This window comes from Bufo bufo, chromosome 1 (genome assembly GCF_905171765.1).
Source record: "Bufo bufo chromosome 1, aBufBuf1.1, whole genome shotgun sequence".
Lineage (NCBI taxonomy): Eukaryota > Metazoa > Chordata > Amphibia > Anura > Bufonidae > Bufo > Bufo bufo.
In genome coordinates, this window is record NC_053389.1 from 178,035,165 (window position 1) to 178,054,744 (window position 19,580).

Below are 19,580 nucleotides of genomic sequence, written 5' to 3' on the forward strand. Positions count from 1 at the left end.
CTGTAACATAGCCATGAAGGATCCGTTTTCTATTGTGCCAGAGAAAACGGATCCGTCCCCATTGACTTACATTGTGTGTCAGGACTGATCCGTTTGGCTCAGTTTCATCAGACACCAAAACGCTGCTTGTCCGCCTCCAGAGCGGAATGGTGACTGAACGGAGGCAAACTGATGCATTCTGAGCGGATCCTTTTCCATTCAGAATGCATCGGGGCAAAACTGATCCGTTCTGGACCGATTGTGAGAGCCCTGAACGGATCTCACAAACGGAAAGCCAAAACGCCAGTGTGAAAGTAGCCTTATCCACATTGGTACGATTGGGGGTAAATAAAGGTCTGGTTTGTATTCACGCCTCCCAGTCCTGCAGCAGAAACTGGTGGCACTCCGCTACAATGTCACATCACAAGCATTCCTGCCAATGATAAGGGGGGTACTATCTCTCCTTAGGGAGAGCGCCTTAATCAGTGTGAGGAGACTTATAGGCCATACCTGCTCCTCTGGAATTCTGGGAGGGAAGGGATGCAAATGAGCTCCTAACGAGCTCTGCCTCTAATGCCACCAGATGTAAGGCAGCCCTTTAAAGGGAGTCTGTCACCTACCTGACCGGTTTAGTGGGGCACAAAGACATGACACAGATGTTACCCGTGTTTAGTCCTTGATGCTTCAAAATCGCCCAAAAAGTTGTTTTTATCATATGCTAATGAGCCGTCGCACGTGCCCAGGGGCGGAGAGTTTTCTGAAAGTGCCCAAGTTCCTCCGCCTCACTCCTCCCCTCATTAAGCTCAGGCCAGCCCTGTGACATCATACTTCCCTATAGGCCGTTCGCGCATCACTGCCGGGCCTGAGCATGCATTAATTTCACGCCAGTAACTGGTGCATGCGCACTCCATATCCCTGTCCCTCTGCCCAGCAGTGATGCGCGAACAGCCTAAGCTTTTTGGGTGATTTGAAGCATCATTAGAACTAAACACGGGTAACATCTGTGTCATGTCTTTGTGCCCCACTGAACAATGTCACCTGTTTGAAACCGGTCAGGTAGGTGCCAGACTCCACACTGACCTATCGGATAGCTGCCTTACATCTGGTGGCATTAGAGGCGGAGCTCATTTGCATCCCTTTCCTGCCAATGATAAGGCATGGTCCATCTCCAGCCTGTGGAGGAAAACTACAACTCCCAGAAGGCCATCCGAGCTGCACGGCATTCTGAGAGTCGTCGCTTCACATAAAGACCAGCAGACTGCAAACTAGCAGGCACAATTCTAAATCCCTTGAAGGAAGGATGGAATCGCACGATGTGGCGTCCAGCCGATCTGCTCGCTGAGCATTCCCGCCTCCGCGTTCATACTGGCTGCCATCTCCTCGGTGTCCCCGGTACACTATGTGCGGCGCTCTCCAATCACACTCCTCTTTCCTCTCTGCCTGGCTACGATTGACATGCGTGTCCTCAAACCAGCAGCTCTTCCTGTCCTTCCCTGCACAGACTGACATCACCCCTCCTCCAATGCCCAATCACTCGGTCCCTCCTGAGCTCCGCCCAACAGACTGCTCTTTCTAAGCGTCACTGTGACTGACAGTCGATTGTCCAACAGAACACGAAATACCGCCTCCTTCGCTCGCCGTCTCATCCAATAGTAGCAAAGAACAAGGCGGGCGCTCTAGAGCGACAATAAACTCCTCCAATAACAGCGCTTCGTTTCAATGACTGACAGCCGACTTGTCCAATCGAGTCTCAAACACGTGTAGAGGGGGCGTGCCTTGCTTCCACCGCGGAGGAGAGTGAAAGACAGGGAAAGAGAGCAAACGAGCGAGAGAAGGGGGGAGGCCGAGCCCGTCGCCGCCATTTTGGGTCCCACCGAGCTGTGGACGGAGAGCGAAAGAGGCAATAAATAAGCTCCCGAAGCCTATGCAACGAAAATAAGCCGAGTTCTGGCCCCGCCTTCGGGAGACGAGCTGCTTGTTTTTACAATAGCCTTGGTACAGAACCATTAACGGTGGAAAAATAGACCCAAAACAACCCTCAAACCGGAAGCGGCTTTCCCCACCTTTCTGCATCCTTCTGGGGGCGGTGAGAGCTTCTTCTTCAGTACTTTCTGTCTCTGTCTTCAGGGGGGCTGCTAGGGGTCCGGGCTGCCTGTCTTCCTGTGAGTGGCTGTGTAGACAGGCGGGGTGCCTAGGCCCAAGCTGTAATGGAGGGGGTGGCAGGGGATACAATGTGATACAGCTGTGGAGTTAATGCACAGGCCATTAGACCACTATGGCCATGGGTGACCGCTGAGTGCGCGTCTAATGCTTTTCCAGGGTCGCCGGCGACACTGTCCGGACTCCGGAAGCAGTCTTCCAGTGTTGGTCAATGCAGATGTTAATTTGTATGCAATGTTGCCACCTTCAGGTGAACTTTCCAGGAAAAATCCACTTGGGCAAACTTTCTAGTAGTGTTGACGTGCGAGGCCGTACGTCTGAGGGGGTCCAGGTAACCTGCAGGTAAACCCATGCTGTGTATGTGCAAACCATCATGTATCCGGGGGTAGCAATTGGTCTCCTCTAGGAAGCAGAAGGCATCAGCCGGCATGGAACTAATGGGTCGGCTCGTTACATGTTGATGGAAACGGGTGAAAATACAAATACAGGTGGCGTATGGCATCCACCGGTCAGAGGTTGGCACAGGGAATGGGATTCGGCCTTTATTATAGGTTGACCATAGCCAGTAGGGTATTCTAAGGGCCGGTACGTAGGAGTAGTGATCGCTCTATGCTGTGCTTCAGTCTGCCAGATGTTATGGCCATGCAGATGTGATCATAGGCCAGCGATCAGCAACCTTAGGCACTCCAGCTGTTTAACTACAACTCCCAGCATGCATCCTTACTTGGCTGTTCTTGTGCAGCTCCCATAGAAGTGAAAGGATGATTCTGGGAGTTGTAGTTTCAGAACAGCTGGCCTGCCAGAGGTTGTTATACATCAGGATGTTATATATATATATATATATATATATATATATATATATATATATGTCAGTGTTGTCACCAACCACAGTCCTACTTCACCTAATACTTGCCGACCATCTCAGTGGAAAAAAAATGTGATTCCTTGAGTCATTGGCAGGCCAGCCCTGGTCGGGATGGAACCCCGGCAGGCACCACTTTTCTGTCTATACACCTGGCTGCAGCAGCGTTGTTAATCTTCTTAATATGGAAGGACTAAGTTGATGCAACAAATGGAAAGTGTTTACCTCGGGGACCACATAGTGTAGACAGACTTGCTTTGCCCGGCACTGGGTATGTACGAGCTGGTCTTACGCCGGTGCGCTAACAGCGCTTTTATCAGCGCAGTACAAGGCTCGTTTTTTTTTTTTTTTGTTCAGTTCTTCTTGGCCATAAGTAGGACTGGATGCCAGAGGAAGGAACTAAGGCGATCCGGAAGGTTCATTTAATGTCATGTTGGTATGCATTTGTCTTTGTTTTTTACCTCTTCTGGATCCCAAAATGCATCTGAAGATCCCCATGGGTCGCGGCAGGAAGAACTCCGTTGTCTTGCAGCTCTTTGTTCATCATTTTGCTCTTTTCAGCACAGGTTATGCCATGGCCGCCCACTGACAGGTCAGGAAAGGTACTGAAGATGGAAAGGCATGGGTCCACTGAGAGGAGCCCATTTTATACCTCTGACTCCTCCCACAAGGTTAACCCCTCCCAGGCCATTACCACTGGCTGTGTAACTGGTTTGATTATACTGACCAGTAGCTACCATATTGATCTTCGTACACCCATGTTATTGGGTATGGCGTATCTCTGGATACGTGTAATATAGCCAGGATTTAGATATGAGCGAACTTCTGTTTTAAGTTCGGCGTCTAAATTTCGGCTTCCGGTTAGCGGAGGATCTCGATATGGATTCCGAATTCCGTTGTGGTACGTGGTAGCGGAATCAATAATGGCCATGATTAATTCCGCTACCACGGACCACAACGGAATTCGGAATCCATATCAGGATCCTCCGCTAACCGGAAGCCGAACTTTAGACGCCGAACTTAAAACAGAAGTTTGCTCATCTCTACCAGGATTATTAGGGGGCAGCCACACGGTCAGGTTTCCGCATGCTGTTTTGGAAGCCGAAACCAGCGTTGAATTACAAAAAGAGCAGAAGTCGAATGTGTCCTTTAGGCCCCGGGACTCGCAGCGCAGCACTTGTCCAGACCTCCCAGCACTGCCGGGGTCACATGGCAGTGTATTGATTTAGGGTGCTATGTAACCCTTACAGTTCTGGAATGTATTGGAGAACACTGACATAATGCTGTCACTGTTCTCCAATACATTCCACACTTCTAAGGGTTACACAGCATCATAAATCGCTATACTTGTTTGAGCCTTCATTATTTTATTTGTATTTGAGGCATTAATATTCATAGGCGGATAGAAATTATATTGGCTATTTACTGACATATGAATGACTGAAAGTAGAGCGTCGCCTCTCCTGACAGGTAGGTTTTAGTAACTATTTGCAATCCCTATGTATTACAAATTCTGGAGCATCCGTTCATGTAACTCTATGCTGTGCGTTTCCTCTATGATTCCTACCAGAATTTTTTAAATGAATAGCCAGCAGTCTGCAATAAAGTCCAGCAGGGTGTTACCAGTTGGGGGGGGGGGGGGGGGGGGGGGTGTCCCTGGCACATACTGGCAGCACTGATAGGATATCAGTCAGACAACTGGTAACACCCAGCTGGACTTTACTGCAGACTGCTGGCAATTCATTCATAAACTTCTTATAGGAATTCTAGAGGAAAGGCACAACACAGAATCATAAGTGTAGATGCTCCAGGATTGATATTACATGGGGAATACAATAGTTACTAAAACAGACATGTCAGGAGTGGTGACTGCTCCTAGACTGCCCTGCATTATTTCATCTATATGCATATTTTAAAAAAATCATAAAAAAACATTTTTCTTGAAAAACAACAGAATACAAGCAATCAGGTCCCTATCCCAACCACAAAAAAACCCTGACCCCCCCCCCCCCCCCACACTGTCCATAGTAACGTTCCTGCTCTCTATATACACTTCCCCAGAATATTCCCGACTGCCCCTTCTGTAATCTCCAATGCAGGAGCCTGACCCGCTATGGGGTGTAAATTAGGCAAACTGCAATAACTGCCATTTCTTATTGATATAGGGCTCATACACACGAACGTATGGGTTCTGTTTCTGTATTGCGGACCGCATATGCAGATCCACAATAAACGGGCACCGTTCCGTGAGCATTCTGCATCACGGATGCGGACCCATTGACTTGAATGGGTCCACAAATCCGGAGATGTGGAAAGGAGGCACGGAATGGAACCCTACGGAAGCACTACAGAGTGCTTCTGTGGGGTTCCGTTCCGTACTTCCGTTCCGCAAAAAGATAGAACATGTCCTATCTTTTTGCGGAACAGAGTGATGCGGATCAATTCAATTTGAATGGGTCTGGATCTGTCCCAGAGGCTTCACGAACGTTCTCCGTGCATTGGGGGCCGCAAATTGCGGCCCCAATGCACGGAACACATACGTTCGTGTGAATGAGCCCATATCAGGTAGGTGTATTACATGGATTAAAGGCCAAATCCATGGAAACTTGAATTTCTAACATCTCCTCCTCCCATGAGGCTGGCATAGATGGTACAATGTACCTGTGTCCGATATTTTTTGCTATTAGGACATTGGAGGTTAAAGAGAATCTGTCACCAGAATGTCGGACTATTATCTGCAGTAATACATGAGTAGTGCTGTAAATAAGCAGTCCAGATTGCCACCCTGTAGTCTCACAGGAATACACAGTCTAGACTTCTGGGGTAGCCTAAGGCTACATGCACAGGAATGTTGTTTGTTTCCGTGTCCGTTTTTTTTTTTGTGGATAGGATGCAGACCCATTCATTTCAATGGGTCCGCAAAAAATGCGGACAGCACATCGTGTGCTGTCCGCATCAGTATGTCCGTTCCGTAGCCCCGCAAAAAAAAAAAATTGAACGTGTCCTATTCTTGTCCGTTTTAGGCATTGTTACAATGAATCCGCCAAAAAAAAATAACGGATTGCATACGGAGTTTTTTTTTTGGATCCGCAATTTGCAGACCGCAAAACACATACGGTCTTGTGCATGTAGCAATCCTCAGTGTATTTCAGCGCAGCTTTAAACACTGATAGCCGGGGAACGGGAGGCAGTGAAAAACGTAAAATGTAGAGATGTGGACTTAAAGGGAACCTGTCACCTGGATTTTGTGTAATGAGCTGAGGACATGGGTTGCTAGATTGCAACCCATGTCCTCAGCTCTATACCCAAAATCCTGGTGACAGGTTCCCTTTAAGGGTGTATTAGACATCCTGACTCTACTAGCAATTGTCGCGGAGGACACCGCTGCTATTACATGCAGTGATTTCCTCTGCAACACGGGGAGGAGCGATCGCTATGCCATCGCTCATCCCCATGAAAAACAGCGGATCCGCAAAACACATACGGACGTGTGAATGGACCCTTAGACTGCAGGATGATCGCTAATGAGCATTCATAGGGACGCTCGTTAGTGATTATCGGAGAGTCCACTATTATCACGGATTCCTTTTAGAAGGGCATATGATACGTTATCTGCAGTGGTAGCGGATCATATGTGCTGCATCCATCACAAGGCTTCATAGAGATATGGCAGGTTGTTGAGCCGTGGGGTCCTGCCTGTGATAAGGAGGAAGGTCGGTAGTCCGTAATCTAAGAAGAAATTTACCGCTGACCGCCACGTCACAGCTCCTCATGTCGTCTGTCTGAACTCCTGTAAGGCTGGCCATACATTTTTGAACACTTGTATGACCCATCAGCTCTCCCTCTTGACACCCCCTCCAATATGTATCTATTCTGAATGGAGAGAGATGAATGAACCTTAGATGGTTCCAGCCGACATTAATCTGATGGTGAGGATTAAATGTTCAGCAGAATAGGAATCGGACATTAATTTGGGTTTGTGCTGTTAAGCTGGCATATTGGTTGGCATTGTATTCTTCAGGTTTTGCATGGCTCCTAATGAATGTCAGTTTGCATATGACATGAGAGTAGGGAGATATTGATGGCGGCAGCTGTCACCCTGGCGTCTTCAGCTTTAGGACTGGGCTCCATAGAGATTATCACTTTGTGATCACATTAGATTGCAGGGCGTTATTGCTGGCAGTGTGAGCCTGCGGGTGCACATGGAATTACGTGCATTCCTGTTGTTTCATGTGCCAGGGCTTTGCTAAATCGAGGCATTATAAAATGGCGCGCTCTTGTGCCGTTGTACGCCTCATAGGCTGGCACTAGCAGTGTTAACGCCGTATCTTACACTGCAATCCCAAAGTGATTAACATCACTCTGATGGCCAGGCCTTACATGACTTGTACTATCAGCCCTGTAGTACTATGAAAGGACACAGCTGAAAATACCGTAACCCGTCTGAAGAATCCTCCGTTTATCTGTTACAGGATCTGCCATAACCACGTGGCTAATCGCTGTACGAATCTACCGCACACCTGCAGCCAGTCCATGGCAGAAATATAAGGATTCAACCATAGGAACATATTTCTTCCCCGTGTCCGTTCCGTTTCTTTTTTTTGTGCCGTGTATGCGTAATCATTCACTTCAATGGGGCCGCAAAAAAACAGAAATTACTGTATTGTGCATTCCGTGTCAGTATGGCCACTCCGCAAGAAAATAGAACATGTCCTATTATTGTCCATATTACAGACAAGGATAGTACAGTTCTATTAGGGGTCGTCCCTTCCATTCCGTGAAATGCAATGCACAGTATCCATGTTTTTGCGGATCCACAATTTGTGGACAGCAAAACACATACTGGCACATGAAGTACCCTTATGGCGGGTATAGACCGCCCAGTTGTCGGGCAGATTATCAGGGACTAACGTTCCTATGATAATCTGCCCATCTAAAGTTGCAGCCAATCACCCAATGAACGAGCAAAACGTTCCTTCATCAGGTGGAAGTCGCTCCTGCAGGCAAGTAACTCCTCGTGTGACTGCAGCGTCACCTCCACTGAACAAGCAGCAGCTGTCTGGAAGGAACGCTTCCTTCCCAATAATCGTCTGCTCCTCGGGCCGCGTAAACCCACTATTAGATCCACCACGATGTTCAGATTCATATCCATTGTGTGAACATACCCTTAGGCTTTCCTCCTTTTAGAAATCATACACATCAGAGTACATCTATATGGGACTCAAAGGGGTTGTCCGGGTTCAGAGCTGAACCTGGACATACCCTTATTTTCACCCAGGCAGCCCCCCTGATGGCATTGGAGCATTTCATGCTCCGATGTGCTCCCTTGCCCTGCGCTAGATCGCACAGGGCACGGGCTCTTTTGTTTACAACAACACACTGCCGGGCGGAGGCTTCCGCCCGGCAATGTGTTCGGTGACGTCACCGGCTCTGATGGGCATGCTTTAGCGCTGCCCTAGCCATTTTACTGGCTAGGGCAGCGCTAAAGCCCGCCCATCCGTGCCGGTGACATCACCGGGCTTCCTGGCAGCCCCATGAAGAGCCCGGTACGTCACCGGAACTCTTGAAAATGCCTTTGCCCTGCGCGATTTAGCGCAGGGCAAAGGAGAGCATCGGAGCATGAACTGCTCCGATGCTCATGTCAGCGGGGCTGCCGGGGTGAAAATGGGGATATGTCCGGGTTTAGCTCTGAACCCGGACAACCTCTTTTAAAATACAGCAGGGAAAAGTCCGCTGCAGACTGCTGTGGAGCCGCACGAAAATCTCTGTGAAATCCATATGGTATTTGCTGTAGATGCAACGGGTAACATCCATGGTGGACGTCTGCAGCATACATCGATATTGTGAAGCTTTCAGTTTTAGGTCCGTTTACACTGCAGATTTTTTACGCAGCATCTGGATGAGATTCCTTAAAATCTTCCCCACTTTGCTATTACTGTGCAACACCATGGATTTGCCGCATGAGAACCTGCCACGGCAAATCCGCCACGTGTGAACATACCTTAAATCGGTGAAACTTCCTACATGTCACTAGTGATTTTTCACGTGCGTTGTGTTCAGTAAGGGCTCACACACACGACCGTAAGTTTATTTATTTATTTTTTCCTTTTTTTTTTATTTTTTGCTGACCCATTGAAATGAATGGTTCCGTATACGGTCTGCAAAAAAACAGACACAGAAAGAATATATGTTTGTGTGCATGAGCCATAAACCATAGTAAATCTCCTTCTGCTTGTCCCCTGCTCCTCCACAGATGCCGTGGGTTATAGCTGGGTGAGGGAAAACACTGACGGCTCCCTGCTTGTACATGTGGTAGAATTGAGCCTAGTACTCTGTAGCGGGTGTCGTGGTGGAGAGGAGAAATAGAACAATGCAGCGCACACAGTTTGTCTTTTACATACGATGAAGTGTGCTGGCGCTACATGTAGCACATTTATTAATAGATGCATTTTGCCCCCAGTTTTCCAAATTGAAAGGAGTAGTCACCACACTGGTGACATTGATGTGGCGTGTGTGTAGCCATTGACTGTAATGGCTGTTCATGCATCCACCTGAAAAAAGCCAAGCAATGGTGGCAGAAGACAACATGGCAAAGTGCTTCCCTAGTACCGCTGCCACTTAATGTAACAGTTGGCGGAAGTCACAGCAGTTGGAACCAGTCAAACATTAAAGGGGTTCTCGGAGACCAGAAACCGCTTTAGACATTATCAGACAGGGTGCAGGGGTTAAAAAATAAAATCCTCTATCACTGGCGCTTTGGTTCCAGAGCCGAGCTCCCTTCTCCTCTGCTTCTGGCTCCTGCTGGACCTGAAGTGTGAGGCGCTATCTGCACTCCTGTTGTCAGTGGTGTGACATGTGATGTGCTTGTAGACTGCATGGCAGAAGGTATCCTGGCATTGGTTCCCAGTCTCGGGAGGACCCCTATAATAGCATGACCTAGCAGCGTGCCACCAATGTTCTTGTCCTTTAGCAGAGATCTGATGTTAGCTGAGAGTCCTTCGTTTTCGAAAATTCCACAGAATGTGACATCTCACATGTTGAACATGGTGTCTAATCTACCGCCAGCAGATTCAGTATACGGCCTCATGTACACGACTGTATTTTTCATCCGTGTCCGACTTGCATTTTTTGCAGATAACACATGGGCCTATTCATTTCTGTGGGTCTGTTCACATCTATACGTCCGTTCCCCATCGCAGACACAAATAGTCATTTCTAGTCATGGGATTGAGAAAAATGCAGATTGCACATGGACGGTATCTGTATTGTATAGATCCATGGTTTAAGGACTGCAATATGGACACGGTCATGTGCATGATCCCTTTTCTTTCTATACTTAGGAGTCATGTGGGTGGTCCTACTCGGTGACAGTGCATACACAGATAGCTGTCCGTCACTGATGAGACCGCCCACTGGACTCCTAAGCATAGCAAGAACAGACATGGAACTGAATTAAAGGAAGCTGCATCCTTTACAGAACTTCGTCTTTTAAAGGGGTTATCTCATGATTAATATAAAAAATTAAAATCGGACATCCTATAATACATGACAATCTCTAACAAAGCTAGAACCAGCCCTGTACCTCACATAGATCCAGAGATCTCCTCATTCATTGCTCTGCTAGATTTGTATCAAGCTGACAGCTCAGGGAGTGTCTTTTCTTCTGCAGCTCAGGGGGCGTGTCCATGCTCTCCCTATCACAGCTCAGGAGGCAGTAGAAGGATGAAACTGAGCATGTGCGGCCTTCTCAGTGAGCAGGACAAAGAAATAAGAAAAGAAACAAACAGCAGGTGGTGCTATACAGATACATTTTAGGCTCCATTCAGACGTCCATAGTGCATTGCGGATCCACAATACACCCGGCCGTCACCCCCATAGAACTGCCTATTCTTGTTGCAATTGCGGACAAGAATAGAACATGTTCTATTTTTTTCCGGAGCTGCAGACCGGAAGATCGGGGGCGCGTTCCGGAAATGCAAATGCCGAGAGTACATAGTGTGCTCTCTGCATCCATTCCGTCCCCATAAAGAATGAATGGGTCTGCACCCGTTCTGCATTTTGCGGAATGGATGCGGACCCATTATACAGACGTGTGAATGGAGCCTTACTGAATAAATCAGTGGCTATGCAACATTTCTAATCGCATGCAATTACAACAGTATTCAGATCCAGGTGTTTTGTTTGAAAACTAGAATATTTTTTGTGGGACAACCCCTTTAATGGTACGAATAAAGAAGTGATTTCAGCAATTGGTGAGAGCGGTACTGTTGTCACGATACCTACATTTTGATTAGATTTCGATACCATAAAAAAGTATTGTGATACTCGACCATTTGATACCACGCAAAAAAAATAAAACACAAAAAAAGCCACATGTATTCCGCATTTTATGGAATGTCCGGTCTATAATAGAACAGTCCTATCCTATTTTTGGGGGGACAAGGGGACAAAAAAATGGCGAATCGCACGTTTTTATTTTTTTTCTGTTACGGCATTCACCGCATAGTAGATATTTTTAAATATTTTAATAGTTTGGACTTTTCAGACGTGGCGATATGTAATATGTTTATTTATTGTTTATATATTTTATATGTAAAATTGGGAAAGGGGGTGATTTATACTTAATATTTTGCTGTTTGGTTTTTTATGTTTCAAATGCTTTATTGAAAAGTGAATAACCATCATGTAAACTGTTTTTGTTTTTTAAACTTAGTTATTAAATAAAAAGTAAAAAAAAAAATAATATTTCCCCCTTAGGGGCTAGAACCTGGGATCTTTTCATCCCTTGTCGTATTCACCCTAATGGAGATCTATTAGGGTGAACAGGACTTTAGGCCTCTTTCACACGGGCGTGTCCGGATGCGTCCCGGTGCATTGCGGCAAACCCGCGCGAGTAGGAACGCAATTGCAGTCAGTTTTGACTGCGATTGCGTTCCAATGTTCAGTTTTTATCGCGCGGGTGCAATGTGTTTTGCACGGGCGTGATAAAAAACCGACTGTGGTACCCAGACCCAAACTTCTTTACAGAAGTTCAGGTTTGGGTTAGTTGTAGTGTAGATTGTATTATTTCCCCTATAACATGGTTATAAGGGAAAATAATAGCATTCTGAATACAGAATGCATAGTACAATAGGGCTGGAGGGGTCAAAAAAAAAAATATATATTTTTTTTAACTCCCCTTAATCCACTTGTTCGCGCAGCCCGCATCTCTTCTGTCTTTATCTGTGAGCAATAGGACCTTTGATGACGTCACTGCGTTTATCACATGATCCATCACCATGTTTTTTTTTTTAACCCCTCCAGCTCTAGTGTGCTATGCATTCTGTTTTCAGAATGCTATTATTTTCCCTTATAACCATGTTAACCAATAATAATGATCGTCACCTAGCAACCGTGCGCAAAAAATCGCACCGCATCCGCACTTGCTTTCGGATGCTTGCGATTTTCACGCAACCCCATTCATTTCTATGGGGCCTGTGTTAGGTGAAAAACGCACAAAGAGGAGCATGCTGCGATTTTCACGCAACGCACAAGTGATGCGTGAAAATCACTGCTCGTGTGCACAGCCCCATAGAAATGAATGGGTCAGGATTCAGTGCGGGTGCAATGCGTTCAACCCGCGCGGAATACTCGCCCTTGTGAAAGGGGCCTTACACTCTCCCTGGAGTCCTATGCATAGTACACACAGCAGCGGGAGCTTACCATGGAGGGCTTCAGTAGTGTGCTGGCTGCCAAGGATTACACAGCTGGGGCTCCGATCAGAAGCTGCCACTGCACCACCAATGAGGAGGAGGGGAGAGGGGACCCTGTGGCCACTGCCACCAATGACTTTAATTCTGGCGGGGGGTTGGCGGAGGGCACACTGCGCCACTAATTTTTATAATACTGGGGTTTGGTGGCGCAGTGCGCCCCCCATGTTTATAATACTGGGGTTGGGGGGTGCACTGTGCCACCAATGTTTATAATACTGGGGTTGGGGGTAACTAACATTTTAATACAAATATAGGTGCAGCAATTAACCCCTCAGGTGCCGCACCTGAGGGGTTAATTGCCATGGATCGCAGTGCCCTGTCATAGAGGTCGGGTGCCGGGTATGTGATTTTTCCGCCAGCACCTGCCGCCTATATTTGAATTAACGGGTTAGTTATCTTCATTGGTGGCGCAGTGGCCACAGCCCCTCCCCTCCCCCTCACCCCCTCTTTCTTCTCATTGGTGGCAGCGGCACAGGGGGGAGGGAGGGGGAGACTGCGTCCTTCTCCACTGTGCTGCTGAGGAGAACATGGCGCCCAGTGAGAGTAGCGCGTGCCATGTTCTCTGATACTAGGCTGTGGGTACAAAAGTATCGATTGGGTAACAATAATTCAATACCCGATGCAACCCGAGAGTTCGGCATCTTGGACTCTGATTGTTTCGGGCTTGTTGCTGAGCACTACCGTATTGCCATGTTACCCGTGTATGTAGGGCTGCAGTAAACAATTATTTCAGTAATCGAGTATTCTATCGATAATTTTTTACGATTAGTCGAGTAATCTAATAAGAAAAAATTAATTGACTGTTTTCCTTTATAAAAACTCCATCAGACCTCCTGCCATCGGTCCACAACACCCTTTGTTCCCCCCTGTGCGATCAGCCCAAGTGCATCAGTTCCCCCAGTGCCTTCAGCTCCACTCCCCCAGTGCCATCAGCCCCTCCATGCCATCCATTGCCATGTTCCCCACCCCCCAGTGCCATCAGATCAGCCCCTCCATGTCCCCCAGTGCCATCAGATCAGCCCCTCCATGTCCCCCAGTGCCATCAGATCAGCCCCTCCATGTCCCCCAGTGCCATCAGATCAGCCCCTCCATGTCCCCCAGTGCCATCAGATCAGCCCCTCCATGTCCCCCAGTGCCATCAGATCAGCCCCTCCATGTCCCCCAGTGCCATCAGATCAGCCCCTCCATGTCCCCCAGTGCCATCAGATCAAGCCCCACCATGTCCCCCCAGTGCCATCAGATCAGCCCCTCCATGTCCCCCAGTGCCATCAGATCAGCCCCTCCATGTCCCCCAGTGCCATCAGATTAGCCCCTCCATTTCCCCTACTCCCCCAGTGCCATCAGATCAGCCCCTCCATGTCCCCCAGTGCCATCAGATTAGCCCCTCCATTTCCCCTACTCCCCCAGTGCCATCAGATCAGCCCCTCCATGTCCCCCAGTGCCATCAGATTAGCCCCTCCATTTCCCCTACTCCCCCAGTGCCATCAGATCAGCCCCTCCATTTCCCCTACTCCCCCAGTGCCATCAGATCAGCCCCTCCATTTCCCCCATTCCCCAGTGCCATCAGATCAGCCCCTCCATTTCCCCTACTCCCCCAGTGCCATCAGATCAGCCCCTCCATTTCCCCTACTCCCCCAGTGCCATCAGATCAGCCCCTCCATTTCCCCTACTCCCCCAGTGCCATCAGATCAGCCCCTCCATTTCCCCTACTCCCCCAGTGCTATCAGATCAGCCCCTCCATGTCCACCACTCCCATCTGCCCCTCCATGCCATCCATTGCCGGCTGTCCCCCTTCAGTGCCATGTCCCCAGCGCAATAAAATACTTACCTTTCCTGTAGGGTCACCGCTCCACAGCTCCTTCCTCTTTTCCTCGCGCTGCACTGGATCCTAATGTCACACTGCATCGGGTCAAAGTGCACGCTTGCGTGCACTATGACCTGACGATGTGTCAGGATCCAGTGCAGCGCGGTACAGGCCGGCGGGTAACCACAGAGCGGTGAGTAATAGCAAGCGCTTCACTCCCGCTCAGTGGTCACATGACACAAACATTGAGGATTTTTTTGTGTCTAATTACTCGATCCAATCGAGTAATCGTTTCAGCCCTACGTGCATGCATGCCGGACTGTGGACCACAAAGGTAGTGCCGACTGTTTCTTCTACCTTTATGTCTGAATAGATGTTTTCTGAATCTTTTCCCACAAAACTATATCAGTCTGCTCAGCTCCTCCTGCCTGCAGATCAGACACCCACAAACTGTATACGTAAGCGTTGCGTTATCTGCTTCCCCCCGTCTGCACCAGGTTTATCATGTGTGTCCTATGGTGAGTTGTATTTCGCAGTAGTTATCATTATGAACATCCTCTGAATATACTGCCGGGTTTTTGGCCTCCTATTGTGAGGCTGTTTGCTCTTGACATATTTTATATAAATATTTCAGAGGCCTTGTCTCCATCTTTATGTACTTGATGTTGCAGCTCTATTGTCACAGATTGGAGTCGCACCTTTTACGGTAGTCTTTGTGATGAACAGAAGCCACAGTAGAAATGAATGTGTTTTTATTGTGAGGTCATTGAAGACTGATGACAGAAGTTACCGCTTGCATCTGTGTTTTCCCAGTTGTTATGCACTGACTGAAACGATGAAAAAAAAGGATGAATCTTCTACTTCAGTTTTTCCACATTCATGTTTTTCCATCAGATCTGGCAGAGGATTTCAAAACCTGAATTAAACGGATCAGCTTTGTCCCCATTCATTGTCAATGGGAACAAAACTGATCAGTATCAGTTCAGTTGCGTTTTGGGTCCGGACACAAAACCTCTGCAAACAGCGTTTTTTGTGTCTGGTTTGCAAAACTGAACAAACGTGATCGGGCATGAAAATCTGTGTAAGTCACAATACCACGGATGACATATACAACTAAATTCTCCAGCAGGTCCTGCAGCACATAAATAGTTGTTTCTAATACAGCATTTAGAAAACCTTAAGAAAATACGGCAGTTCCATGGGCCCTAGACACAATGGTCAGGAGGGGACTCATTGACTTCTATGGGAGAGTTCCCTAGACATGCTCTGTGACCAGTGCAGAGGTCATTGTACAAGGAAGGAATAGAGAAGCTCTGACAATCGCCTACTGTGAATGGTGGATCCTGTCTTATCTGTACACAGATGTAGTATCATTACAGGCAGGATTAGAATGACAGATAAGAAGATAACTGCAGTAAAGTGATCTGTACAGAGCTGGGGGGAGGGGGGTCCTAGGGTTCCCCGTGAACATGATTGGAGCCTCCAAAAGCGCAGTTTAGCTCATTTTCAAGAAAGCCTAGAAAAATCCTTGAAGGATGTGCCGTTGCGTGTTTCCCACCTTAAAGGGGTTGTCCAAGATGTTTTTTTTTTTCTTTCCCCCCCCAGCAGGGACAGTGTAGTAATAATAACAAAAAAGATATCGCCCAGAACCCCCTCCATTCTAGCACTGCTGCTGTCCCTCTCCTCCCTGCTGCGGCAGCCCTGATGTCATTTTTTGGCAGCAGCGCTGACATATCTGTGTATCTGCAGTGACTGCTGCAGCCAGTCATTGGCCTCAGCAGTATAGAAAGTAAGTGTAATTTTAATTTTTTTATCAACACTGTCCCTGCTGATTAAAAAAAAATCTCTTGAAGTGTATAGACTGTATTTTCCTGTGGACAGATACCCCTTCTGCTAATGCAGGGTTGGCCAACCTGTGGCTCACCAGCTGTTGTAAAACTACAACTCCCACCATGCCCTGCTGTAGGCTGATAGCTGTCTGCCGACTGGGCATGCTGGGAGTTGTAGTTTAGCAACAGCGGGAGAGCCGCAGGTCGGCCATCCCTGTGCTAATGTGTCTTGGTTTTATACACGTCCAGTTTGTCTAAAGGGTGTTGTATGTAGATGAGGGCACCCGAGCCCTCTCAGCACCCTACACTAACGGCCCATCTGCCTCCTCAGACCTGCTCGTTTTCATTTTTGGGAGCAAGTTAACATGCAGTGTAAGTTCCCCACGTATCCACCGCAATCCGAATGAAATCGGCAGTAAAAATCCATAAGTACTGTTTTTGTCTGCGGCCCGCTCTATAATACTCAGGTATTTTTGATGTACGTGCATTGTACTGTAGCTTTAGAGTTTTGGTGTAGGCAAAACCTACATCGTGTGTGTGACTTCTTAATTGACAAGGGACTACGGTTTTATGTAACGCCATTTATCAATGACACGAACAGAAACAATAACTTTGTTCTATCAAGTTTTCCCCTTCTAAATGCAACCAGTAAAGTAAACCTTGGGTGTGCTCATTCTGGTTGCCTTGTCCAAGATCGTGGGTGTATCTCTGGCATAGCTTCTTTTTTCAGTTCTTTCTTGTAAGGGCTCATGCACACAAATGCATATTTTTTTTCTGTGTCCGTTCCGTTTTTGTTTTTGTCTTTTCTTTGCAGGCACATATGCAGAATCATTCTCTTCAACGGGGCCACAAAAAATGGAAATTACTCCATGTGAATTCCGTGTCCGCATCGCTGTTCCGCAGAAAACTAGATCATGTCCTATTATTGTCTGCATTACGGACAAGGATAGGACTGTTATATTAGGGGCTGGCAAAATGCGGAATGCACGTGGCCAGTATCCGTGTTTTGTGGATCCGCAGTTTGCGGACCGCAAAACACCCAATGGTTGTGTTCATGAGCCCTGAGGCTACATCCGATTATCTGTATAGGAACAGATAATCGGAATTGCCAGATCCGGCATATGTCAGACAACACCAGCACCCAGTGGATCCCATTGCCTATAATGGGTCCATCAGGTCTCTGCCCTGGATACCAGCACTTTTTCCCAGAAGCTGAGATATAGGCTTCTGCAGGAATCTCTGCTGCAGAGGTTAGCCTCGCCTAAATAAATATCTGGTTTATTAAGCTTTGTTAGATAGTCAGTGCATGTATACATTAAATATACAGGATACATGGAGGTGCTCCTGGCTGTACCCCTGGCCAGCAGGACACAAATCTCCATTATATACATTGCTGGCTGGCAGTGAGGTAAATAAAATAATAGAATAGCGGTCTATCATTACAGCCATTCTACTTGTTTCTATACAGCTTTACTGGGATTCGAACCCCTTTTGTACATTATCTGATGCTTAATACCTGAAATATACTAATCCTGTCTTTTCTTTCTGTAGGCAGGTGGTGTACCAATGCACTTTGGAGAACTGTTGTCTATGAGCCTAGAATCACAAGGAAAGGTGAGCTCCTGGTAGAAAATGTCCTACTTAATGTTCCTAGTTCTGAAAAAACATATCCATGTGAATTTGTTGTAATAAATGGATGGGTGTTAAACGTACTGCTGATGTACACTGTAGGTTTCAGTAACCAGTTCATTTTGTAGAAAGTTTATATTTGCACGGTCGCAATTCACCATTTCAGCTTTAAATTGTAGTAGTTTTGTTTGTGGCAGGCTACCAGTGAGAAGACAATCTAACATGTTTCGTATCCTTCCGTTCTCCGTATGATTATGGTTGTCCTTTCCTTGTAACCTCACTGTTAGGCCTCTTTCACACGGGCGTGTGTGCCCCGTGGTCGTGCTGTGGCCTGCAAAATGCACGAGCGCAGTCCGTGGGGCAGCCGCAGCGGATCGCGGACCCATTCACTTGAATGGGTCAGCGATCCGGCCGTTCCGCAAAAATATAGGACATGTTCTATATTTTTGCGGAACGGAAGTACGGGACAAAACCCCACGGAAGCACTCCGTAGTGCTTCCGTAGGGTTCCATTCCGTGCTACCATTCCGCATCTCCGGATTTGATGCGGAATGCCCACGGAACGGCACCCGTGTATTGCGGATCCGCAAATGCGGGGCGCACACGCCCGTGTGAAAGAGGCCTTAGGCCGCATTCACATCTACAGCAGCAGATCGGGCAAGATGATGCCTGCTGTATGATCCAGCATCGCCAGATTCTACAGATCACCGTCGGATCACTATTGACTATAATGGCATCTGGCTGTTATCTGCCGCTTTCCGGACAGAAAAATACTGCTGCATGCTAAAGCCTTGTCTCTAGTAAGATCCTGGCATATCGACAAGTACTACTTAGGACTCTTGCACACGACCGTAGCCTGTTTTGCGGTCCGCAAAACACAGATATCGGCCTTGTGCACTCCGCATTTTGCGGAACATCCTGGCATCTATAGAACAGTCCCATCCTTGTCCATAAAACAGACAAGACTAGGACATGTTTTTTTTTTGTTTTTTTTTGCAGGTGCTACAGAACGGACATACGGACGTGGACAATAAACGGTGCACTGTCTGCATCTTTTGTGGCCCCATTGAAGTGAATGGGTCCGCATCCAACCCGCAAAAAATGTGGATCGGATGCAGACCATAAATACGTTTGTGTGCATGAGGCCTTAGGCTGTTAAACTTCGAATCATTTCATCAGCAGTCTCTTTTAAACCAAGCAGAATGCCAGGTAGGGCTGGCTCAGCCTAATGTACTCATACCTTTATTGGGTTATCTGATGCTGCATTGCCAAAAAATAAGTATTTATTAATATGCAAATGAGCTAAGTGCACTGAAGGCAGGTTCAAGACCCTCTGGGCACTCTAGGTTCACTGTTTTCCTCTGGCAACCTATCCCTCTCCTTCTTGATTAACAGGGACAGGCTTCTGTATCATCATCTTGTCTGGCCCTGAAATCCCGTGCCTGTAGCATTCATTACAACAGGGACCAGGGTGGATAAAAATCAATTATTTTTTAAATCAGATTTTTCTTTATTTAAAGAGGACCTTTCACCATAATAAAACCTCTAAACTAACTATACAGACAT

The 19,580-nt window shown here is 47.3% G+C and overlaps 1 protein-coding gene across 8 annotated transcripts in view; it reads left to right on the top strand.

Annotated features, from left to right (window-relative positions):
- Positions 1-1,768: 1,768 nt before the first annotated feature.
- The window catches only part of CNOT3 (CCR4-NOT transcription complex subunit 3), a 63,563-nt gene continuing 45,751 nt past the window's right edge, over positions 1,769-19,580 (top strand). For 5 of the 8 annotated variants that reach the window (XM_040432626.1, XM_040432682.1, XM_040432673.1 and 2 more), the window contains exons 1-2: positions 1,769-2,065; positions 17,938-18,000. The gene's annotated coding sequence lies outside the window, so the exon portion shown is untranslated. The remainder of the gene's footprint in view (positions 2,066-17,937; positions 18,001-19,580) is intronic. The other 3 variants (XM_040432648.1, XM_040432665.1, XM_040432659.1) reach the window with 1 other exon arrangement.